The sequence below is a fragment of the Orcinus orca genome, chromosome 19 (genome assembly GCF_937001465.1).
Source record: "Orcinus orca chromosome 19, mOrcOrc1.1, whole genome shotgun sequence".
NCBI lineage: Eukaryota > Metazoa > Chordata > Mammalia > Artiodactyla > Delphinidae > Orcinus > Orcinus orca.
In genome coordinates, this window is record NC_064577.1 from 17,577,761 (window position 1) to 17,604,768 (window position 27,008).

The window sequence follows — 27,008 nt, forward strand, 5'->3', positions numbered from 1 at the left end:
ATTCCAAGCAGCCATGCGGACACCCCTCACCTCTAAGCTTCTGAAAATTTGAGGGGTAAAGGAATCGCAAGCCCTCCCCACATCTGTCTGGCTGACATCGTGGCTGCATTAACGAGATGCAGAGGAAGGTAACGGAGACAGTAGCTGGGGTGAAACAGAAGTCGATTGTTACCAACCGTTGAGGGTGGAAAGCTCTGCCCTTCTTTTAAGCACTTTGATTTATAGCTTGTGATCTTATGTGCAAGGGCACCCATAACCCCAAGTGTTTTGTGTCCTGACCTGTGACAATGTCTATTAACCCTAATCAATCTCCCATTACGCAGAGGTGTCTGGAATTTAGCAAGCCAAGGGGTGCCGAGGTCTTGCGGGGCAGGAACTAACCATTGTCTTCCGCCATCAGCAGGGATTTTGCACAAGCAAAATTATCATTTCAATGAATGCAGTGGGGGAGGGGCTTCCATCCTTTAATGAGAAAATGGAGGATTGTTTTCATTTTTAATTGCTGGGGCTAATTAAGGCCTGGGGCTCTTGTGCGGACCGGGACCCTTGTGGGTGTGCGTTCCCAGACACCTCTGCAGAGCCTCACCCCAGCTGTGGGTAAGCCGCCTGCCCCTGCCCTTACAACTTCCTGCTGTAATTAGTAAGGGCTTCTATTCACGTTAAGTACTTTATTACAGAAGCTAATTATGGAGTCTATAGCGGGTTCGCTGTGCCTTAGGAGGGATTTCCTTGTGCTTTGTGAGGGGAATTCTAAGGGTGGCTGTGGTTTCAAACTTCGAAGGAAAAGGTAGGAACTGGCGCATCGCACGGATGGTCAAGTGTTAATCTATCCGTGGAAAATGGAAATATTTTAAATCCACACCAGGAAAACCAAGCGAACAAAGCTCCTTTTCAATTGAGATTTGGATTGGGGGTTAGAGAGGTGACACGCACTATCGTCTACCAGCACCTACAAACTGTTACAGCAAAAGAGCCATCTTGGATCCCCGCACAGAACCCGGGGTGAGGAATCTGGGCTTCGTCTAATATATTAGCCCAGGGTGAAATCACGTAGTAAAAGGGTTTCAGTAGTAACTACATATTTTATCCTGTAATAGTCTGTTCATTCCTGTTTTCTCAGAATCACCAAGGTATTTGGAGAAAAGACAGATAGCGAAGAAGAATGAAACTGGGAAAGATTGGGAATCTGTAATACCGTGTAGTTGTTTTTTATGTCATTCATCTTAAAGCCCTTTTGATAAAGAGAATTAAGAAAAGGCTTGTTCTTTCTTTATTAGATATGTCTTTATAATTCTATATGGATTCCTGATATTTCTAGAGAGATAGAGCTATCTATACAGACATCTATAAAATATAGATAGATGAAAGATAGAGATAGATGGATAGATAGATATTAGGTTTTTGTCTGTTTGTTTGGGTTTTGTGGAATGTGTGTGTGTGTGTATAAGATTTAAGAATTGGAAGATTCCACCCCTTCTCTTTGCAAATGAAGAAATTGAAGTTCAAGGATGGCAAGTCTTGTGATCAAGGGAATTCACTCCAGTGGTGATCAATCCCAAGCTTCCAGCAAGCCTGCTGAGTGCAGCATTGATCAGTTCACTTGAGTTTCATGACTGTTTAAATACCTCAACCGACTCTAAGATTGTGTACAAAACTGTCATGATCCTACAAACCATTTTGCAATTTTAGTTGTAGTCAGGTCCACCCAGCGCAAATCAAACCACTGTCAAGGCTGTCGCTTCTCTTTCCCAGTCTGGGAATTCCATGCTGAGAGGGGTTACCTGCCTGAGGGGTTTGTATCTTCACCTGGCTCAAGGCTCCAACCTCCCATAAATACTCCTGCAAACTAGTTTGCCAGGTTGTATGAGAGAGGACAGTCTTTAAAAATCAAAAATAGAGGTTTCGGTACATCTCTGCAAAATGGGGACAAAGCACTAATCAATAAATCTAGCCTCCCAGCTGACCTGGATATTGGAAATGACACATGCAAACACCTTCATTGAAAAATGGATAAAACTAAGAGAAGTTACTGTCAGATTTAGTGTAGAGTGGGTCTGGTTTAAGGAAGCACATTTCATTGAGTCACCATCCCCACTTCCCATCAAAAACTAGAGTGGCCTTGGAAGTGGAGAAGACCCTGACAAACTTTGCTAACCCTTCCTTCCTTGGAGGGGGAAGGGCAGACAGTGGGACCTCAACACGCAGGGTGCAGGCCGGGCCCCCAACCCCACGCAGCCTAACTCACCCCGGGCACGTGCATTAGTTTCAGCCAGCACAGACAGCGAGATGTCCTTTTGCACGAGGGCGAGTTTCCCAGCTGTGACTCCCTAAACCCCATCTCTCAACATCCACTCACACCCCCAAGCTACTGAATTCCTAATAAAAATGCATACTCATGTCCATTTTCTGTTCTCCCCTCATATAGAACTGCAGAATTTGACCAGGAACCCCCATCTATTTTTGACAGAATATTATCATTTTTATGGTTTAAACAAGCACAGAACTTCCTCTAAAAGAATTGGCCTAAAGGAGAAATAAGTCCCAGCATCTGAAATGATACTGCTATGCAAAGAAAACACCCCTTCTGAAAAACTAGAGAAAACACCTCTCTATGAAATGCATTTGCCACAAGAAATAACAAGTTTTTAGAAAACGGGTGATCCATGGACTTAAATTTCAAGTGGGTATTGCATTTATTAATCCCATTAAGCAGTTCTGAGAAGAAAATCATCTCTGAGCAAGAGAGATGGGCATTGAAAAACGTAAGTTGCTAAACTTTCGGTTACCGAAGGGGAAAGCAGGGTGGCAGGGAGGGATAAATTAGGAGTTTGGGAGTAACATATGCACACTACTATATATAAAATAGATAACCAACAAAGACCTACTATATAGCACAGGGAATTACACTCAATATTTTGCAATAACCTATAAGGGAAAAGAGTCTGAAAAAAATATTTATATTATATGTATATGTACACACTCACACAACTGAATCACTGCTGTACACTGGAAACTAACACAACATTGTAAATCAACTATACTTCAATTAAAAAAATAAATATATCAAAAAATAAATTTTAAAATACATAAATTGTGAAGCTTAAATGTATGTAAAATCTGTTGAGGAAAAAGAGGTGCGTTCACAAAAAGTCATTTAAAAATCAATATACCTGATTACATTAAAATGTAAACGTTTCTGCCTCAAGAAATGAAAAGGTGCTTTTAGTTAAGAGATTGAGTCACAATATATAAATACACCTTATAGGACACTAAAAAGACATTTATTCTAGTATAAATATAGGCCATGGATGTAAACAAAATTACATAAGAATTAGAAAAGACCGCTAAACAGATGCCAGAAAAAGAAAAAAAAAAAAAGAAAACCCCGAGAGTAAAGAAGGAATGCAAATTGTAAAACAAATTTCCTTTTTCTAATTTTCACATGGCAAAGATTTTTTGTCTTTTGCTCTTGTTGTTGTGTTCGCATGATTCCTTGATGAGAGGAAGAGAGAATTCTTTTGCTCATATGCTGCTTGTACAATGGTCAGTAACGTAATTTTTCTGATGTTTAGTTTGGCAAAGTGTGCTTTGAAAGCCTGAAAAATGTTTATATTCTTCAACCCAGTAATAATAATTTTGTATTTTTATAGTGAAGAAATCATCAGAGCTGCACACCAAGATGTGTATGGTTCTTGGTATAATTTATGATACAAAAAATAAGAAAGAATCTACATGTTCCTTAGAAGCTTGGTTAAACACAATTGAATATGTACAGGCTTTAAAAAAACATATCTGAAGAATTTTTATGAATTTTTAAGGAATGGGAAAATGCCAAGGATAACTTATGTAAAAGCTTAGCTTATATAGAGCAAGACACAATTGTGTATAGATAAAGGAAAGATGAAACGCATTTACAAAGGGAAGGAAAGGCCAAATGCTACAATGTTAAGCATGTGTATCTCTGGGTTGTCATACTATGGAGTATTATTATTATTATCCAAATGTTCTGCAATAAACATTTATTACTAGTGTAATCAGAAAAAAATTCTTTTTAAAAATCCTCGTAAGTCAACTATACTTCAATAAATAAAAAAAGGAAAAAATAAAATACAAAACAAAACAAAATAAAATCCTCATTCAACCTCCTCCTTCCACCTGGGAATGATTTGTGATTCTTTCCCTAGTAATACTGGCTTAGAAAAATAAAACATTCACACCTCAATTATTTTGCTATTCCTGTCTCCAGCCAGATCAAACCTGACCTCAAATCGACAATGAACTTGTAGGAATCAAATATCACCAACATCCCTTGCCAGGGGGCCAGAGCTTTTTAAAAGAATTTCTCAGACACTGAAAAAGAAGTCCGTTCCTTTGGGAAGGCTTTGGGGGAGTGTCCAGGTGCAGCAATCACCCCAGGAATGGATGGTTGGTTAGAACAGGTGCACCAAGAGCAACTGATGCTGTGATGGGGATGAGAACGAGGTTATAAAAGATGGCTGTGGGCTTCCCTGGTGGCGCAGTGGTTGAGAGTCCGCCAGCCGACGCAGGGGACGAGGGTTCGTGCCCCGGTCCGGGAAGATCCCACATGCCGCAGAGCGGCTGGGCTCGTGAGCCATGGCCGCTGAGCCTGCGCGTCCGGAGCCTGTGCTCCACAACGGGAGAGGCCACAACAGTGAGAGGCCCGCGTACAGCAAAAAAAAAAAAAAAAACAAAAAAAAAGGTGGCTATGTTTGCCTACAGCCTCCATGTCAATACAGGCAGGACTTTCCAACAGAGGTTAGTATAAGTGAAGGAAAGGAATTACCATCACTCATGGACCGTTTTTTAACAGATAGCCATTTTATACTTTTGAAAACGCAAGTCGTATTTGGACATTTCCTTTCTGAATGAAAGATAACAGAAGGGCAGATGGGTCCAAGTGGATGTTCAAGGACAATGTGTCACAACATAGTCTTCAACCACTTGCTAGGTGTGTTTAGTGACAGGTCCCCCAGCAACAAATCAGGATGAGAAATGGCATCTATTAGTGGACTTGTTGAGCATCCCTGGTCTCTGTGGATGAGAGCCGAGTATCTGCCTTTCGCTGCAAACATTAAATCATTCTCCCCAGAAAGTTACTGGGCAGGCGTCACACAACACTAGAAAAATCTCAACAGTGATTGCTTTATTTTGGAGATGACATTGAGAACACCAGAAGGTCTGGTTAGAAACACATGGAGATATAGTTTTGTGAGTTTTAAGCCTCAGGAATGATTTACAGCGCAACTCCTGAGACAAAGTCATAATTCACCATCGACCCACGGGGCTGTGTCTAGGTTCTGAAGCCTTGAGAATACAAGATTCATCTTTTATTATGTCTGTGGTCGTGAAAGTGAATGCTGAAAGTTAGCGATCGGTAGGAACTCTGTCATGCTAATGTATACTCTTGCCGGTTTCAAAATTAATACTCCTTCACCTGTGTGCCCACAGGTTCCTGGATTCACCTATCTTGACTTCTTTGTACCACGCATCACATTGAGTTGAAAACATAATTTTGTATTGGATGAAAAAGACGAATGTGGTCCTTCAGTAATTAACTGAGTGCCACTGATCCTTCTAACAGAGGGAAGCATGTCCCATCGATAAACTAAGCTCATGGGCAATCAGTAACGCACAGAGTTAGTCATGCTGAGATGATATTTGACTATGACTGAGAAATCTCCACTTCAGACAAAGGCAAATGCATTTATCACTTGTCAGTGCTCCGGTCTCCACACCCTTGCTATCTCAGGGCACATGTGTTTACTATTACCTACTAGATCTGTCTCTTAAAGTATGGTCGTGCTGCCTGGCCATTTCATTTATCCAGTAGTCCTTGGATTGATCAGTTTTTCCAGATGAAAAAAATATATGTACCATGTTGGTCACAGAGGTTTCACAAATCTATTTCACAAATATAATCGTCAGATGATGATTTCCTCCAAATCTCTACAAGTCCCCTATCACCGTTATTTCAATAAAGGTGGCACAGGGACCGCATTGCTCTGGCAGTTCCCACCATCCCACACCCCGGCCCCCACTCCCACTAACATTCCAGAAGCTATATCCCTTCACTTACAGGTTATCACTGATTTTTTTAAGTGTGCATTTCTAGCTCTGACTGTTGGATTGCATTAGAATCTCGATCCACATAAATGGGAAAAAGCCAACCGGTAATTATGAAAACAGTGTTGCCTACAAAGAGCACTGCTACGCTGCATTTTGAGATTACTTGGGTCACATGAAAGAATTCTTTCTCCTACCAAGTCTAGATTTCAATTTTCTTCTCAGATAAGGGCTCTCGCTTTTCTTTTTAACCCTTGATTTTTTTTTAACCCTACATTTACAGTTTGAGGTTCCAAATATGCCCGCCCACAGCTCAGAATGGAATCTCTTAGCCCTGGTCCCAGTAGATCTCTGCTTGCATTTTAGGGTTTTAATGCTGGGTTCTCATCCAGTGTCAAAACTGTGTGCTCCCCACTGGGCTGAAGAGAGTGGTATATGGAGGTGGTCTTGTCGATGCAGAGGGGAACACCTGGAAGGGTAGGATATAAATCAAACTATTACCAGCAGTGAACACTGAGGAGTGGGGCTGGGAGAGACTGGTGTGAAAAGAGGAATAAACGCACCTTTTACTCTGTGCATTTTTGTTCCAATTCGTTCCTAGATCTTTCCAAAGCCCCTTGCCATGTGCTGGGAGAGAATGCAGGGGCACCTGCTCTCAGGGAGCTTACCTTCTAGGGGGAAAGCCTAATTCGTAAACATATAAACAAAGAAATCAATTCCATAAATACACATTGGTAATAGCACAGTGAGGAAAATAAACAGTCCACGGACGTCGGCTTTGGAGACAAGAATGACCTCTCCGGAGCCGACCACATACATCCTCTGGGACACGTAGACAGTTTGAATTGTATTCAGAGAACACGTATCTCCTTTAAAGAAATGCTTTTGAAGCAAACAAAAGCAGAGCAAGCCTGGCAGCCCTCAGTGGGATGTTGGACTTGAAGCCCTGGTATCTGCCCTTCTCTCCCTCAGCAGTGGATTTGGCTGGGCTGGATCGGGGGGAAGGAGCATTGAGGCTGGACAGGGGCCTCTCGGAAGCAGAAGCAGATCCTTGTCAAAGGCTTAGACCACAAAACAGGAGACAGGGGGCCTCCGTTCATTTTCTGCAATGCAAAGAGAGGCTTCAGCGGGGGATGGTACTGTGACTTCCTCCAGCTCAAGCGGCTGCCAGGGCCATCCATCTGTGCATTCCTGTAACCCTGCTGCTTCTGATGCAGTAGGTGCTTAATAAATGTTGCCTCAAAGAAACGGGAATAGTCGTCGGACTTTCTGACCTATTCAGTGATGCGAAGACGGGGTCCATTGTGACACCGACCTCAACTGGGAAGGAAAATTCTTTCATCTATTTTTGCAAAGAATTCCTGAGCACCTGGGGTTCTATAATCCTCCAACTGCTTATAACCCTCCTCCCCATAAATGTCCTTGAGCCACCAAATATCTGGACCAATTTCCTGTTCATCCATTCGTTGAGTGCAACATAACTAAATGGGGAAACCAAAAGCCAGGCTCATTGGAGGAGACTGGAAGGGCACCGGGGCTGGAATGAGACACTGGCCCCCGGGGGAAAGCTTGGCACTCCAGCTTGGCATGACCTGATTCCCCACTGGGCTCGGAAGACTGGTGCAAACTTAATCATCTCTGCTCCGCAGCACCTCCCCCAAGTGAAGGCAGAAGTGCCCCGGCCCCGGCATCTCCCAAAAGGAACCCTGGGCGGTCAGAGGCAAGCAGAGTGAGAAGGTCTGCATCTCACGCAAGGGAGAGTCTAACCCAGTTGAGACCCACGGAGCCAGCCAGCAGCCGCCACCCATGTGGTGCAATGAATGCGACTGGAAAATAAAGGAAATGTCCCATTCTTTCCACCGAAGTTGACTGTAAAATTCCAAAGGCAAGTCAACTCTTCTAACAAGCGGAAGAGAGTTAGACTTTGCTCCACCGTCCCTGCATGCTCGGCTGGCCTTTATGTTACCGTGTGAAGTTCTGTCCTGTGTGAATTTATGCAAGTTACTAAAACACTTGGAGCACCAGATTCATCCTTGGGAAAACAGAAGAAAAATGGCCCAGCCCTCTCTGTCTCGTTGGGAGAGCCCCAGTCTTCAGGTGACAAATGACAAGTAGGTTCCTAGAATCCACAGAGTGGGGCTCAACCCAGGTGTATCTCTCAAGCAGAAAAGAGGTCTTGATTTACGTAAAAAGAGAGCAGCAAGGCCTCCCTTGCTCCTTAGGGAATGAGGTCAGCCGCAGGTAGCCCCCCGTTTTGTGCACATGGGAAAAGTACACTGAGTTCACAAATGTTTGTTAGGACCTACTGATCCTGCTTTGGGCCTAGAGATGATCATACTAAGTGAAGTAAGTCAGACAGAGAAAGACAAATACCATACGATATCACTTATATGTGGAATCTACAAAAAAGATACAAATGAGCTCATTCACCAAACAGAAACAGACTCACAGACATAGAAAACAAATTTACGGTTACCAAAGGGGAAGGAGGGGAGATAAATTAGGAATTTGGGAGTAACACACACACGCACTACTATATATAAAATAGATAAACAACAAGGACCTATTGTGTACCATAGGGAACGATACTGAATATTTTGTAATAACCTAGATGGGAAAAGAATCTGAAAAAAATGTATATATGAATCATTTTGCTGTACACGTGAAACTAACACAACACTGTAAATCAACTAGCCTCCAATAAAAAATAAATACATTTTAAGGGGTGAATTGCAATCAGGAAGGGAAAAAAATCCAAAACACGTGAAGGGAACGAGCATCTCCATTTGGTGACAATTTAGAACATAGTAAGAGTCCTGACTGACAGTATAAGAAGGAAGCAAAGGATGTGAGGAAACCCTGAAATGTCAAGCCTGGATGACTCAACGTGGTCACCCCACTGGGCAGGAATTAGAGCAACGCAGAGGGGGAGCCACCTCTGAAATAAGGACATGCCTGCCACCACATCAAAGACAAGGAGGGGGCCTTGCATTTCCACGCAGACTGTGAAGTCAGAGGCCATCGCGTGCTAAGCGGTCACTGCGTGTTAAATGGTAGACAGCACGCACGTGCAGACAGTCCCGTCTGATAAGAGAAAGCACAGCCTCCGAAAAGAGAGTGATTGCAAAGCATCGTGAAAGCAGGTGCCCCCTGGTGGTCACATTCTCCACTACAACATAAGCTCCAGGAGGGCAGGACCTGTGTCACCTCACCGCTGCATCACCGATGCCCGGACCAGTCCTGGCACCAAGACAGTGCTCCATGTGCCACTGCAAGTGGGCTGGACACAGAAGAGCCCGGGGTAACTGGGCAAGGGGAGTGAACGGAGCATGGCTTTCTGGAGGGAAGGGATGGAGGGTCAGCTCATACAGGGAGACATGAAGAGGGACAGGGAGGGAGAAAGGAAGGATAAGCTCCAGGTAAAGCCAATCACCCAGGAGAAGGACCAGAAGATGACAGGGAACAGCAAGAAGAGGAAAGGAAGAGAGGCTGGGGCCCACCTGCCGGGGGCAGACGGACTTACAGGCACCCAAGTCAAGGTCTTTTTCGTAGTATTACTCAGAAAAGCTATCGTCCTTTTGAGGAGGTGTATAATTTAGCTTAAAATCTCCCCAAAGATTCCAGTGCGGAGAGAAAACCTGTGTTTGCTGAGTGTGAAACGGTTCAGCATCTCATCAAGTGCTCGGTGATCACCCTATGAGCGGACGACTTGCTTTCTCATCGTAATAAACCTTGACTGAGAGAAAGACTCCTGAGATTCAGAGGTGTGAGACCTCAGGAAAGTCCCTTGACCCCTGTTTTCCACCAAAGACCCTTATGCAAAGAGAAGAGAACGTGGGATCAGACCATCCTTAAGGCTCCTTCCAGCGCTGCTCAGGAACCCTAAATGGGAAGATCTAGAATTGCCCTTTGTCCCCTGTTTAGCCGATCCAGCTTCCGTGCTCAAAGCAGAGAGCAAAACCCAGCATCTAGGAGGTCCTGGGAGGAAAAGCTCGGACTGCCGTTCTTCCTCCAGTGTTATGCTTGGCAAAGAAGTTTTGTGAAAATGATACCATTGATTTTCCCTATTTATTTTTTTCTCAAAGACTTTCATATCAAACAGAACAAAAGAAATGAACTCACCACCGTTTGTTAAGGTAGTTCCAATGCAGATTATCTATGGGTGCCTCAACTTTAAGGACCAGATGTAAATACAAGTCTATTGTGTGTAAAAACTAAGTCAGTGACCAGCGTGCGTATCAAAATCCCGTGCCTGTTACACCAATCTGCTTCCAAACACACCTTGAATGTGTGCAGCAGATAGAGGATGAATTTCTTCAGCGTACTGGGAACGGTTGCTATTTTCTAATTCAGACCTAGAAAATGACCCCCCAAGTGCCCCTTTGGGAAGAGACAGAAGATAAACACAAAACCTTCCGTGGAGCCCGGTCATCACAGCCGGAAAGTCAGAAAGGGCTGAGGCATGACCCTGTCCCCAGAAGCCTCATTGTGGATGTGCAGACAGGAGAGCCGAGAATTCCAGTGGGAGGGACCCAAATGGACCTGTGGAGATTGTACGAGGCCATGAAAATGCAGCACAAGGCGAGACTAGATGGTACCAAACACCGGGATAAAACACTGGTGATGCAACCTTTTCAGCGATGGTAACTCATTTCTGCTAACGCAACCAATGAATGGCTACTCTGGTGCCGAAAAAAATGTCACTTAACTGCATGAAAAAAACGGTTCAATTAAAAAAGTGAGGGCAAAGAAATACTGTTTAGCAGCATGTTAAATATTTGCAGATAAATGAGAGGGAGCTGTGGGCAACCTGCATCAAGTCACTGTTATTTCCAATGCTTCTGGCAATGGCTTCACTAGGGTGGCCTTAACGTTCTCTGGTCTCATGGAAAACTTTCCTTTTTAGTCGATCCTTACCGGGATTTCCTGTAATCCTAATACAAGCCCCTAGCAATCCTATTGTACCATTCCTCCTATGGGAGATAGATTTTATTCTTCTTGTGTCTTCTTATCAGTTGCTTCTGATAAGAAAACTGAATCTTAAGAGAAAAAAAAAATGCAATTCAGAAGAGCCTGGGAAGTGAGAGTATTACAGAAATCATCTCAACTGGTTTCAAATTGGAGGTGCTTTTGAGCGAAAGCACTAACTCAGTCAGGAGGTTAGGAGGTGGAAATATGATTCATGTGAGGCAACCGCATAGAATTTAAAGAGAAGAACCTTAAAAGAGAGGCGCTGAGGGGAGCCTTGGAGTGCATTTCTGTAAAATCTGGTGCGATGGAGTTGGGGATATTCAGGAAGAGGTGGGAAGATGATCGATTTATATGCATTTATAAGATGCCATTTAGGGTACAGTTGAGGTGGGAGAAACTGTAGTGTAATAAGGTCAATTCAAACCTGAATACAATTTAAAGGGAAAACAGCCCAAGACTATGACAACTGGGTCTCAAATAAGATTTACATTCAGAGCAGATATGCTTGATAGCCATCTGTTAAGAATGATGAGAAGCTAATGTTTTCTTTCTTTTTGTCCAAGTGACCAAGGTCCGACATGCACTGGTGGAAGCCGATAGCACCCCCAGATGCAGAGCTTACGGGGGAACCCTCTGCAGACACCCCTCTGTTCTTGGAGGGTAGGATTTGGAGGGCAGAGCACGCCTTAACGATCACTTGCTACCAAGCTCTCTCCTCTGCGAAAGGAGGCCCTTAGCAGGAAGGTCTTGGAATTTGTGGGTTCCCCAGTTCCCCTGACCGTGCTGGCACAGAGGGTCTCGTCTTCCTGTGAACTTGACCCTCGTGTTATTAAAACCCTTTCTATTCATTCACTCATCAGCTATGTATTGAATGTCTTACCGTGCTTACAAGGCATTGGAGGTAAAACAAGGAACCGCTCCTGACCTCCTGCCTCTGGGGATCAGTGGGGAAGATAGACATTTGTTAATTCATAAAAATGTAAAGACGCAACTGTGATCAAAGTCCCCGAAGTAAAGAACTTGGTGCTGGAATTCGGTCTAAAAGAAGGACCTGCCTCAGTCAGCGGTATCAGGAATTCAGCCAAGTGGTCTGAAAGATGAGTAAGATTAACGAGGTGAAGAGCAGAGGGTTGGACACGCCAGGAAGAAGGAACAGCATGTGCAAAGGCTCAGAGGTAGGAGGAAGCATGCCAAATGGTAAGGACTAAAAAAAAGGCCGTGTGACCAGAAGAGAAAGCAGAAGGGGATTCTGGAAACCTAGGTGGGACCATGGCAGCCTAGAACTAAGGTAGCAAGCAGCAATGGATTTGAAGACAAGAGGGGAATTGGAGAGAAAATGGAAGGGATTTGATGATAGATTAGTCCGGGCATCGGTTGAGAGAGAAGAAGAGAAATCAAAAATGACTCCTATGTTTTCAAATTGAATCCTTGAGCGGTAACATATATTGATTTGGGAAAGCCGCGTGGCTGTGTGTTGTGTTGGGAGGGGAGGGTTTTTTCCGGGAGGAGGAAAATCAGGAATATTGCTTTCACCATGCTAAGTTCAGGTGTTCTCTGTGACACCCTAATGAATGAGTCAGGAAGTAGAAGCAGATTTGGACTCAGAAGAAAGGCCTGGGCTTTAGAGGAAGATTTGAGAACAACCAATATGAAGATGGTACTTAAATAGGGAAGAATTGAGATGCTCACCTAAGTTCAACATCTAAGCCTCAAGGAACCTCAACACTTAGAAGTCTGATAAAGAAGGAGAAACAAGCATAAGGGACTTTAAAAAAAAAAAAAAAAAAAAGAACCAGCTCAGAGAAGATCTTTGAATCACAGCAGCCAAGAATATAAATGTTCCAAGAAGGATGTAGCCATCATCAATGCCAAATGCATCTAAGAACATTTTTTGATTTGATTTGTTTGATAAAGACAAAGTGATATCCACTGGTTCAGGAAGCATGAGGTCCCTGGGGCACTTGGCAAGGTGTTTCAGATGTATGTTAGGGGCAAAATCTCTAATGTGGAGAGTTGAAGGATAAATATGGTGGGGTAGGGGGTGATAGCATAGAGACAGCCTGTGTGAGACAGCCCTTTGGGGGATGCTTGGCTGCTACGGGAAGAGAGAGGATTTGGACTCAAGGAAAGTTTGGGGTTTGTTTATTTTTAATGAGTTATACTTACTGTTTGTTTTTATCAGTGGTGTGTTGGTAAATGTTTAACCACTGGCTCTCTGGGGGGAAAGCCCTGATTTATAGCATCAGCCAATCTCTGCAGTGTAAATACTCTCACAGGGGTTGATTTCCAGCTACCGATGTGATATCGCTGGATGTAAAGTTGGAAAGAGATGCTTGGAATTGGTTTTTACAAGCTAGTGACATCTGGTTCCAGCACAGCCCTGCTCTTAAATGTTTGCATTTTTAAAACATCTAGTTCAGAGCAAAGGATTCACAGTGCAGGATATGGAGGCCAAACCAAAGGAACAAAATCCTTGCAAATGAGAGAGAGAAAGGGACTGGAGAACAAGAGGGAAGAGGGAAGCTGGCCTTTGCCAAGAGGAGGAATATTCCTCCAATGTAAAAGCAGTTAAGGAGGAAAAGGGTGTAAATGAAGATGCTGAGGGAATTCTCGTCTGGCCTTTCTCTAGGTACTAGGTGCCAGGAAACTTTAAGTGCTTTACATACATTATCTGATTTAATTCTCACAGTCACCAGAAGACAGAGATTTTATGAGGAGCCCTTTTCACAGATCAGGAGACTGAGGCTTGCAGATGAATGGTAACTTGGTAAAAGTCAGCCAATCAGTAAGATTAGAATCCAGTCGACCCTAGCACAGAACCCATGCTCCTGCCCACAGGGCTGCCTCTCTGCACTGCTTCATAGGCCGGAGCTGCTGCAGCTATTTTGTCACTAGGAGGAGAGAGCCTGCCTGGGGAAAAAAATCAACCAAGCCAAAGCCAACAAACAAGAAAGAGAAATCAAGTCCTGATCATTTCATTTGAACCTGTAGATCAAACCACGCATCGAGCTAAAACTACCTCTGGCTAAGAGATGTATGCCAGTAAATTCTCTCTCTCTCTCCTCTCTCTCAGCTTCTGCGAATTTGATCTTCCCATTACTTGCAACAGAAGAAAACTTAACAAACACAGTAAAGGAATACAAATATTTCAGACTAGAACTTTAGAAATTCTATGCCAGAATACATTGCAGTGTTAGGAATCAGTATCATAAGGATCAATACCAGCGTACAGCTCATCCACGTGTGTGGATTACAGCTGTTACATGTACAACTCATGTATGTGAGTTTGGTGTTTTCAACATTATCTAAGTTATGCTAGAATCAAAGGACCATTTTTAAAAAGAACAAAAATATTATAAATAGCAATCAACCAGTACAAGCAACCAGTCTGCATCAGTGAAACTTCGTTTCCTGTACCCTAGAAGTGCTCCTTTGTTTTGGTAAAGGACATCCCGCAACCTGATATGTGAGGCAGCATGATCCCTTCACGCTTGTAAAGTACAGCAAAGATCACAATTCCTGAATAGAACATAATGCTTCTAAAGAGAGATGACCTCCTGGAAAGAACCCTGAGACGGCAATGCCCTCACAGAAATATGAGACCCTAGACTTCACTGTTGTTACAAAAAGACTCTTACCTCGACGTTATATGGGATCCCTGACTGGGGTACCAAGGCTCTGTTTAGCAGAAAGTGAAAACAAAAGAGTAACAAAATGAATCACTGAGACGGAAATCTCTCTCTTGTAAGCCAAGGTCTAGTTTTGCTAGTAATCCAGCTCTTGTTCTGAATTGTTGACTAACTGGTCTCACAGCCTTTCTACCCTCCCCCTATCCGAACCCTCCAGGCTTCGCCCTAACTCGATTGCCCTGAGACCTGAGACGGACGTGAGCACTACAGGAGAGACCAGGACGGGCCGCTGGTAAAGAAACCCCAACCCCTGGTCCCATTTGGCCCTGGGTCTTATTGTCCTGCAGAGCCTGAGCGGGGGTGGGAATTGATGTTCTGGGGCAGGGGAATTATGCCCGCGGGAATGATAGCAATTATGCTAATTGAGGAGACCTCTTTGTTGTGAGATTTCCAGAGCAGGAAGCAGCTTGTGTTAGAGACTGACAGTAGAAGTCCTAAAAATAGCACGCCCCCCAGGTGTGCCCCAGGGGGTGACGACAGAGATAGCTGGGAGGTTAATCCGGGAAGAAAGCAAATATGCTGGAACCAGAGGTGAACAAGCAGTAACAGAAGGTCTAAGATTGTGAACCTCTTGAATCAGAGAGCGGAGCGGGGAGGGTTGTCCCGGGCTGGGGGTGGGGGAGGGAGGCCGTGTTGGCGGCGAGGGGGCGGGGCAAGAAGGCAACACACTGCAAAAAAGCATCCTTTCTGGAAACTTATGCGTTAAAAAAAAGTCAAGCCCATAACTAATTTTAAACAGCAAAGATAATAAAGACTGCACAGTTGCTGATCAGAAACGAGGTCAGTCAGTCGAGGTGGGCGGTGGTGGGCTGGTGGAGGGGCAGATGCGCATGCGTGCTGCATCTCCAGGCAGGCGTTGGACCCGCAAGGACAAAGGTTTGAGCAGATGCTGCCGCTGGGAGAAGCTGCGGCCCCGGAGGAATGAAGCGCCCCCTCTCAGCGGCAACTCAAAGGCCCCATCCGGGCACCCAGGAAAGTGCCTTAAACCTGGGAACACAGAGCGCGCTGAAACGTTTCCCCACACTTAGACGGAGGGAAGAAAACCACTTTTTTCTCTAAACTTTATCCTTTTGCTGCAAAAGATCAACGTAAAACCAGAGGAAAGAGACTACTGGTTTACCCAAATTAACCTTTAGTTGAAAGGACATCTCTTCCTGACCCAGAAAATGAGTAATCACCTTTTTTTTTTAATTTCCAAAACCAACCCTTCTCTCTGCGCAGGAACTTCTCCCTCTGTTTCCAAATTTGTTTTTTTGTTTTCTGGTTTTTGTTTTTCCCCTAAAAGGAAAACAAACAAAAATCCTCTTTGCGTGAACTTAAATGCCACCTCCAGCCTCAACTCCAGTTTTCTGCCTCTTTTCACAGCTAAGGGTCTGCAACAAACAGGCCATACACACTCCCACCACTTCCTTACCAGCTCTTCAGCCTTAACCCTGAGAATCATGACTCACATCCTCACCTCTCCACCGAAACTGCTCTGGGGGACCTCTGCTCCCCTCAGCAACTGAACTCAATGTCTTTCCTCAGGTCCCCATCACTCCTGGTCATTCTGTGACAATCAGAAGTGTTGGCTCAGAACTGTCTTTCCTTGCGTCGGTGATCCCTTAGCGGTGTGGTTCTCTAACCACTGAGATACCCTGCTGTAGTGCTTCTCACTCAGTATCAGAATTCCCTGGGCGCCTATGAAAGGCAGATTGCTGGGCCCCAAACCCAGAGCTTTTGACTCAGTAGATGTAGGCGGGACCTGGAATTTACATGTCGAACAAGCTTCCAGGTGATGCTGGTGTAGGCGGTCCAGGGACCACTCTTCAAGAACCACTGCTCCAATAGGTGTCAACCCAGGCTTGGCTTTAAAATTGCACAGGGCTGAGGTGCTTTTAAAGGTACGATGCCTGGCCCCGACCCTGGACCAATATAGTGTGAGTATCTGGGTAAGGGTCTGGGCTGTCTCTGTGATTCTGACATGCATGACTCTGTGATTGACAGTCTCTACACTTACTTCCTGTCCCAGTTTTACTTTGTCATGTCAACCTCCATGGTGACCATGTGTCAGGTTCCGTCCCTTAGATCTTAGCCCTTCAAGTTTGGTATTCTCTCCCTGCGTGCGGGTGGGAAATTAGGAGGCCTGACCGAACGCAGTGGCTCTGGGGAAAGAGACAAGGTCAGCTTTGAGAGATATTTGGGATCTAGAAATAACTCTTCTTAATGACCAATTAAATGTGGACGCTGGAGGAGACAAACAATTCATTTATTTAGTAGTAAGTATAGAAATAATATTTGCAGCCCTTTTCACATACCGGGAAGACCACAGCCAACATCCCACCCCAATAGTTTTACAGAAATATTACGCCAAAACTTGTGTCCACCAGATGGAAAATACACATCTACTCAGGAATCAGAACGCATAATGGCCCTTGGCATCTTGCCCAAAAGGTAATTAGGCCTATGTGGAAACAAAGTTTTGTTTTTGTTTGTTTGTTTAGCATTCTTGGAGGTTTCTTTTCTTTTTTCTCCTGATAAATCCAAACATCAGAAACAATACCACACTTGCTGTTCGCTTTTTGAAGTCTGTTTTCTTTCTCTCCCCACACATTCACACAGAGCTTTTGTCTTCCTTTTCTTTTACTATTTTTTCCCTCTTTGCCTTCATAGTAGTCATGTGTTCCAGGAATGCAAGATGGAGCAATGTTAAAACATTTATCTATAAAATTCATTACAACAACAAATTAAACATGGAGGCAGTGAAAAGGCATTTGATAAATTTCAGTAACCACAACTATTGCTGAAATAAACAGAAATGCCTCAAGCATGATAATGACTATTATCAACGCCTAAGATCAAACATAATATTAAATGTAAAATAGTAAGCAATCTCATTAAAGCCAGAAAGAAAAAAAGGGCTGCCTTTTTGTATGCAACATTGTTTTGGAGGTTCTAGCTAATGCAATAATAAAAGAAAAGAAAATGAGTGGTATAAATTTGGAAATGAAAAGAGTAAACTATCTTTATTTATAGATTATATAACCATATGCCTAGAACACTCAAGAAAATATAGTCTTTTTTTTTTTAGAAATGATTAGCATTAAAGGGCAAAGTTGGATTTAAAAAAAAAAAAGATTAATAAATACACAAAAATGCAAAAATTGCCTTTATACCACCAGGAGTCATTTAGAATGAAAAGAGAGTTTTTAAAATTCCATTAATGATCACATGAGAAACTTTAACTTGCTAAAGGATCTACGTGAAGAATAGAAAAAGGTCTATGTGAAGACTACGATGAAAAACGTAAGGTCTAAATCAATGGATAGAAAAGCAACATCACAACAAAGTCAATCCTTCTCAATACAAATTAAATTAACTTCCCATAAAAATCATAAAGGGCTCTTTAACGGAGACGGGCAACATGATTTTCAATTTTACGTTAAAAATTCATGTGTAAGAATTGCTAAGAAAATGTAGAAAAATAAAGAGGAGGCACAGAGTATATGTGAACTGGTGCAATCAGTATAGTTTGGGACTGGCACAGGACTGGTCAGAGGCAGCAGTGGAAAAGAGTCCAGAAATAAATCCAAGTATATATAGGAACTTAATATATGATGAAAGTGGTATTTAATTCAGGCATGAAAAAATCATTTATTTTATAAATGAGACTGGAATAATTGGCTGTTCATCTGGAGTAAAACAATTTTAGTTCCTTATTTCGGGCCATAGACAAAAATAAACTTCACATGGATTAAAGATCTAATGACAAAAAAAAGAAGAGGAATAGTGATTACTGGGAGAAAATTCAGAAGAAGATTATCTCGCCATTGAGTGAGAAAGTTCTTACTAAGCAAAAAAGAAACTCACAAGCCATTAAAAGGCTAAATACATTGTATTCCAAAAGTCAACAATGTCTAGGGAGGGATAGATTGGGAGTTTAGGATTGACATGTACACACTGCTATGTTTAAGATAAAATGCTTGTCCGTGAAAAAAAAAAATCAACAATGTGTAAATGGCAAAAGACACCATTAAAAAAAAGTCAAGGGGCCTATAGATTGGAAAAAATATGAGCTGAGAGTCAAGAGTTAATATTCCTGTTGTACAAAGAAAGAGAAAAGAATTTTTTACAATCAAATAACCAAGAGACAAATGGGCGTGGAATAATAAACAGGAAATATACTCAAGGGAAAATGCAAAGGGCCGATAAACAGATGAAAAGAGAATCAGACTCACTAGCAGCACAGGCGGACACAAATTAAAGGGCAAATAGGATGCCTTTCTCCACCTTTTTTTATTAGAAAAAAAATGAACGCTAGCGAGGAGGTGAAGAAGGAGGAGGACGGTGACGACATAGCTTACTGTGCTTACAAGGGTCCAGCCGCTGTTCTGAGCACTTTACATATAATAGCTCATTTGATTCTATCAGCGGCCCATGAGGTTGGCTCTATTACTATCCCCATGGTATAGATGAGAAGACGATACACAATTCTCATAAAACAAGACTTATCCTTACCACATTGAGTTCTCTGATAATTACTATTCTATCCTATGTTACTTTACTTAAAAATCGCTGGTCAGGACCCAGTAACTTAATTTTATGATACACAGATGCTTAAGTCCACAGTTTGAAAAACACTGATCTAGAGAGATGTTCATAAAATATTAAATTAGAGTAACAAGTTTCTGAGTAATGTGTGTACTGAAATCTCATTTATGGAAGAATAAAAGGAAAGGAAGGAAGGAAGGGAGGGAGGGAGGGAGGGAGGGAGAGAGGAAGCTGCGTCGTGTATATGAGTATAGACTCTGTAGTAATGGGTATGTGTATTCAGGCAGAAAAAGGAAAGGGTCACACCTTTCATCATCTCTTCATTCTTATCGGTTACCTCAGGGGGTTGGACAAGGTAGAGGAAAGATTTTTCAGCTTTTCCTTGTACATCTCTGTTTTGTTTTCAAACTGCAAGAAAGAATCCTTTGCTTTGGGGGTCTTTAAAGAACAATTCAACAAAACTGGGACAAAAGAGTTTTGCAATCTGTAAATTTTTGTGCTCTAGGATAAAACCTAAGTTTTTTAACTTTCTTGCATCTCATGCTTCAATGGCCCCCATTCAGCATTTGGTTCCCATTTACTAAAAGAACAAATCTTGCAATTCCACCCATAAAACTTACTGGGAGAGGGATAAACCTGATTACGGTGTCTTCTTATCAAGCGAGAAGGGTAAGTTCTTATTCTAACCTGCAGTAATAATGCAACTGAATGAAAGGGAAAGGATCTCCGTGGAAAAATACCCAAGGAGGCTTATAGGAGAGAGGTCTAATTCCACTTGAATGAAGTCTCATTCATTCATTCAGCACGTACCTGATTTGATTTATTTTACCTTAATTTTACATACCAAAACTGCCACCTCTCTTTCTAAGTACTTTGTACCTTACATGAAATAGCTCATTTAATTGCTGGGGGGTTCCCCTATAAACCAGAAGGTTTAGTATGTCCTTTAGACCCTCCTCTAACTGAATTGTTCAAGATTCTGGAGGCTTATTCAGTTCAAACATCAAATAAGCCTGGTTCCTTCTTCCAAAGTCTAAGAGAAAAAAAAAAAAAAAGAATTTTCTATCAACTTCCATGGTGGTTGTTAGTGCTCTGTGCCAACTCCATCTTCTGGGCTCATACTAGGACTGTACTACCCTGCACACTTGGGGTTAGATGCAGCTACAGGTCTGGCTTTGACAAATGAAAGGAGTGAAGAAGCAATGGCTCATGTAAGATCCAGTGTGTGAATTTGCCTCACCCTTTTCTGCCTCTGTAACAATGGAAATAATCCCCATCAGCCTGTCCTCATGATGGTCATACAGGGGGTGAGAAATAACCTGGAGTTGTATTATGCTGATGACACTTCAGGACTGCTTGTTACCACAGCATAACTTATCCTATCCTGACTGATACACTCCATGAGCACAGAAGTCTTAATTGCAAACTCCTGACATGCATTACTAGTAAGACCTGTACCTTGACACCAAGGGGATGTTTGTCCACGGCTGTGGTGCTGTCTCTGCTCTCTGGGAACCTGCCAGAGCCCAGTGGGCTTCGTGACTATAATATGTTTAGTTACACTCAAATTCTGAACCATTGTTGTCACTGAAGGATTGGGGGGGGTGACAAGGAATTGAGAATAAAGAAGGGATCAGTGATGTTTGTGTACAAAGGGAAGGAAGGAAGTCAACAGCCAGAAAGGTAATGAATACTTAAACATTTTTTCTGGGAATTCCCTGGCGGTCCAGTGGTTAGGGCTCTGTGCTTTCACTGCCGAGGGCGCGGTTTCAATGCCTGGTTGGGAAAGTAAGATCCTGCAAGTCGTGCAGCCAAAAAAAAAAAAGCAATAAAATTCTTTTCTGCCCGTTTGGAAGAAGGCCCAACGTCCTGTAATCTGAACAATGAACAGAGTCTAAGAAGGCAAATCCTCATGCTCTTGAAGTCATCACCACCTTCCCTTCTGGAACGGCCAGTCCGAGACGATATTCCCTGTGGATTCAAAAGGCACCCAGAAATCTGCTCAGAAGGTGGTAGGGTTGATGAGCTGTAGAGAGTGTGGATTCTCTGTGATTTCTGTGCCGAATTAGGAGCTGAATTGAGATGCTCTCACCCTAATTTGAAGTGGTCTTTTGAAATCAGAACTTCTGGCAAAAAAAAAAAAAATAAAACCACAAATTATACTCAAGGCAAAATATACTGTAGAGGTATCCCAGATCCTTTGAGAACCATGAAAATAATCGCAGTTCCTAAAGAAACGGCTCATCTGTATTAGAAGTACATGTACCCCCACGACACTGTCATGAGAGGCCCAGGGCTGCTGGGATAGAAATACTTCTCGTGGGGAAGGGCTCTGGAGTAGACTTCACTATTTGGATCACGTGTGCACACAAAGTTGCCAGATATTAAAGCCTGTATGTCATGCCATGGTTCTATGTAAGGAAAAATCGATAGGAACCAGACTGTTTACCCATCCTTTTATTCACGTGTTCCATAGACTCTCCCAGGTACAGTGCAGAGCACCAGAGATATCCATATTTAAAAATAACAGTGACACAATTAAAAGGCAGTCTTTGCCTTTCCGATTGTAACGAGAGAAATAATAACCTAATAATATAGAGGAAATATATTCTAATAACAGACCTATGAAAAACCTGCTATGGTCAGATGGAGAAGAGAAGGAAAAACTGACATCTGGGTTCACAGAGCTGGTAAGAACCAGGGATGAATGCCACTTACCTGAACTGGGACACAAGAGACTTAAGCACGGGGTCCCATCTGTTAGCGACTAATGCATGATGTTGGAGAAATTAGGTGTAGCCTGTAGAGTTCTAGGGTTGTCATGATACATGTGTTTGTGCAGATGTATTTATGTGTTTTAACTATCAATGCATTTGCTAGGCAGAAAAGATTTGCACCCAGAGCAAAGGTAAAAGACCTCTGAGAGAAGAAAACACACACAGGCTCTCTTTATCTTTCCGTCCACGTTTCCAAATAACAGTGCAATTTCCCTGTCCTGTCTAATTAAGTTGATCTTAAACAGACCGTGATTTCGAGGAAAAAAAGAAAACCAAGTCTTTCTAACAGTTTCAAATCATTTATCTTGATTAAAAAGACAGTCTTTAGTCCAAACAAGCCTGTCTTATTGAAACCTGCATGAAGAGTAGGCCTTCCTCCTCAGGAATAGATGATCTGTACTTTCTATGATTCTTGATGAGATTGGAGTTAAAAGGATATCTTGGAAGCGCACACAGAGATCAGGACATGGTCCTATCTCTGTGTTAAAAGGAAACCAAAACCAACCAGCCCAGCAAAGAAAACTTCATGACCCTACAGACCCTCTACTTATCGCACTCTCTCCTTCCCTTTATCCTTGAAAGTCATGCTGGCTTCTTTCTTCCCACCTCATTCTTGTACCTGCAGCCCACCTGCAGTCAGACGCCACCCTGCCCCTCCTCCCAAGCTGCATCTTCCCAGGTCAAGCATCTCTTCTTGTTGCCAATTCCGGAAATGCTCTCTGACCTCATTCTAGGTGCATAAGTTCCAGAGCTGGACACTGTTCTCTCTTCCCTGGGCTCTGGGACACCCCTCCCTCTGGGTTTTGCTCCTTTGAGAACATGACCTGTTTCTCATGCCCCTGGAACTCTGCAGAGGATTTTACGTACGTCCTTATTGGCATATCACAACATCCCTATGAAATGTGTGTTACGATTGTCCTTTTACAGAGGAGAAAACAGGTTCAAGGTCACAAAGCTGGACCTTGGCCATATTCATTGGACTGCTTCCTAAGGCCATGCTCTTTTTTTTTTTTTTTTTGCGGTACACGGGCCTCTCCCTGTTGTGGCCTCTCCCGTTGCGGAGCACAGGCTCCGGACACGCAGGCTCAGCGGCCATGGATCACGGGCCCAGCCGCTCCGCCGCATGTGGGATCTTCCCAGACCGGGGCACGAACCTGTGTCCCCTGCATCGGCAGGCGGACTCTCAACCACTGCGCCACCAGGGAAGCCCAGGCCATGCTCTTTGCCGCTATAAACGGTGAGGACAGGAAGAGCCAGCCCTCACTGACCTCAGCTGATAGTTGTCTTTATTTTGAATTCTGCCATTTGAATGAAAAAGATACCTTTAGCAGGACATAGAATTCCTGCCAGTGCATCCTATGCGGCAGGTACCAGAAAAGCTTTGCATAAGCTCTCGCTCAGGTAATCAACAAAACAAGCCATGAGACCGTTACTATTATTATCCCTGTTTTACAGTTAAGGAAACAATGGTCGAAAGAGTTTGCCCCAAACCACAGAACTTGTTCGTGGCAAACTCCTCCTCGGGTAAGAGAGACCCAAAGCAAGTGCTCAGAACAGACGCTCTTCTCCCCAGCACCCCTGAGGGTGCCTCCCCCATGTCCTCCTGGGCCCTCCCCCATCCAATCCTCTCCCCCTCCCTCTGTCTCCTGGCTGCACGCTCTGTCCAAGAAAACCTCAACCACACATACGAAGTCACCCCTGCACTGCCAACCCTAAGTCTGCATCTCCAGCCTCTTCTAGGTCCAAAACCATCCATCTATCTCACCACGACAGTCTCCATTTTCAGATTCCAAAGTCATCTCAACCAAAGGGGGGAAAACGTCAAAAGAAAAAAAAAAACAGAAACGGGATCATCTTGCCATCAAAACGTCAAAGCCTCCCTCCTGCCCCTGCTTCCCCGGTGAGGGCATCCCCATGTGCACCATCAATCTGGCAAGAAATATGAGTCATCCTTACCCCCATCTCGTCTTCTCACCAAGGTGGTCCCCAGGTTCTCTCAGCTCCATCTTCCCGTAGGTGGCATCAGCCCCTCTCCTCCTGATTCACGTTGCTCCCACCTGCATCCACCCTCATCTTATCCTTCCAGGATTTCTTCAATGACCTCTAGACAGTTCTCCCTGTGCTGACATGGCCCGCCTCTGACATGGACACCTCCAATGCTGCAGAGCATTCTTTCTAAACTTTTCTTGTCATCTCATGGACTCCCACAGATTTGTCTACCCCCCCCCACACACACACACACATTTGTCACACTTGTGGATCCAGTTCCAGCTCCCCTCCCAAGCTCTACGCTGAAATTTCCAACTACCTACAGGACATCCTACGTAGATGTCCCGCTCGGGACAGACATCTCAAAACAGGAGTCAGCAGGTGACTTCTCCCTATGCAGACATTCCCTACAGGAGTCTCTTCCTCTTTTATAGCCCATCTCAGTTGGTGGTACCACATCGTCCCAGTGTCACAGGCTCAACACCTTGTCAGCATCTTAGACTAAATCCTTGTCCGTCGTTACTATTTCTAAAGCATCTCTCTTCCGTGTCCTTGTCACCTCTGCTGCCAACGCCCAAGTTCACTGACAGGTCTCATCCCCCTTCAATGTATCCTCTGCCCAATGGCAAGGATAATCTTTCTAAAGTATACATCTTACCATGCATCTTCCCATCTCAAAATCTTTAATGGTTTCCCCTTGGTATAACACAGATGCACAATGTAAATATTAAGAGAAGATTGTTGAAAGTTGAGGAGAGATGAAAATGGGGCAGAACTACTCAGGAGAGGCTGCCCGGAAGGTGAACTTGGAGTCAGATTTGGTGGAGAAGGAAGCAGAGACGTTGTCGAGAACAGAATGAACGGGCATTCCTTTCTTATCCGAACACTTCAGAAATTAACGGCATTTAAATGAGAAAAATGGTATTTGTCAGACTTCCTGCTTCAGAAGACTAACATAATAGTAATGATTTTTGACAGTCTAAGTATTCCCACTGAAAAAATTGAGGAACGAAGCAGAAAAAAACTGTTAGACTTTTGTTGTCAGCATTTCTATGCTGTTGCAATACTCTTGCATTGATGATTCCAAGGGAAATGGAAGTGTGGACAGTTTTGCTACTGAGAAACAGGCCAAATATTTAGCACTTGAATGGAAGAGTTCCTTTTGACAGTTGCAGACTGAGAACATATTTGAGTATTTGTTCCAGGAACACGTTTGGAGATGTTGCCAGGCAGAATCAGGATCCCCCCAGGATCAAGGTGGCAAAGAACTATTTCAAATGTTTTGTAAGTCAGTGAAGTAGACCCTAATCAATTGGCAAAAATCCTTGGACTTGTTTTATTTCAATTCCTGTATTTTTGTGGGGCATATATAAGGGAACGATCTGGTTTTGAAACTGTCCATACCAAAGTAATGTAACACCCAGCTCAGCCTAATGTTACATCAACGTCTAAAGTAATTAGTACAGAGAATATAAATTAGATGTTTTTCCCAACACTCAAGGGACTATCTGAAATGCAGAACAAGTGTTATTATCAGAGTTATATCAATACACTAAAACTTTAGGACATTTAAGCAACAATCTCATTCCTTCCCACAACTACCAAATGTGCAATCTTTGGAAATGTTATAAAAATAAATAAAAATAACAGAAGTAAAAGTTATTTTTTTAAAAGCATCTGATTATATAAAGGTGACCCATTTAATCATCTTAGGAGACAAATTGATAACCAAGGTTTCTTTTCTCAATTAATTGATGGAAACCCAACTGCTCACATCATCAGGAAGTCCAGGGTCACCTCCTTGAGGTCTCCTTCCCCACACACACACCCCCTCATGTATTGTCCAAATCCCCAGGCAGAGAGAGAAATGGGAAGTGTGACCAGTCCCCTAAGAGGACCCAGGCTGGGTTTGCCATTGTTCTCATTGTTGCCACTGAACCTGGTCCCTTAAGCCTTGTTCTGCCCCAAAGAAGCATCCTGCCCTTGGCCACGGCCCTCAACTACCTGGTTCCCTGTCCCGAGATTCCCAGGCTGGGCCTTGGGACCAACTTGCTCAACCACGTGGGGTCACTGGGTATTGAGAGGGGTCACAGCATCTTCAAGGACACTGTCTGCTTCTACTCAGGCCAAGGGGGACTGGAGGCATCTTTTGATAAGTAGGTCATCGCAATGCCCCCAAGTCCTGCTGCCTAAGTCAATGGAGGCTTTGAAAACTCCTGGAAGGACAGATGTCAAAACGCATATGTTGTTATGTCCACCTGGTGAATCTGGACTGATCTTCATTGTTCTTTTAGTTTCTGTCTTTTCTAAACACCTCCCAGGAGAATGTATTACTTCTGTAACCAGATTTTTCATGCTAGAAATTTTTTTAGAGCATAAAGAGGAACTACCATAATGGTCCCTGGATTGTTGAACAAATACCTGTTGAGCGTTTCTTACATGCCAGCCACTTCCTAGGCACCAAGAATGCATGAAAGAACAGGATGGCCCTACGTTCTACTAATTCATTGGCAAATAAGTAGAATGTAAATTGGTCCTGGTGGGCACGGGTGGAGGGGTGGCCAGCAACCGCTATCTGAGAAGCCATCCGGAAACCATCCGGTACAGAGGAGGTACTGTACTGTCTTCACTTGTTTTAGGAAAATCACACCAACTGTTGGAAAGAAATTCATGTTTATCTTGCATTTCAGAGTAAAACCCCATTACTTCTGAAATTATCTATAACTAGGCTGATTTATCTGTTAAAAATAACTTTCAAAATGTGGTTTTTTCCACTAAATTCAGGTTGTATATTGGCATCTCTCCTCATGTTTGTTTTTCCCCTCTTCCCCCCCTCACCCTTCAGGCTTCTACTTTGCAACCCAGCCTGCACAGAACACAGAGCAGCAAATCACCACGGAGACTCTGGCCACCCATCCCACAATGCAGAGCCGTGTGTCAAGTGGGTCACAAGTCATTCTTCACCTGA

General features: G+C 43.4%; 1 long non-coding RNA gene across 2 annotated transcripts; it reads left to right on the forward strand.

The window, feature by feature from the left end:
* LOC125962057 (uncharacterized) lies at positions 1-27,008 on the forward strand. Of its 2 annotated transcripts, XR_007473376.1 has the most exons (4): positions 1-128; positions 2,426-2,762; positions 14,902-14,976; positions 26,886-27,008. It is a non-coding gene; the product is annotated as an uncharacterized LOC125962057 (long non-coding RNA). The 2 variants fall into 2 exon arrangements; XR_007473375.1 differs by lacking the exons at positions 14,902-14,976; positions 26,886-27,008 and adding an exon at positions 5,470-6,200.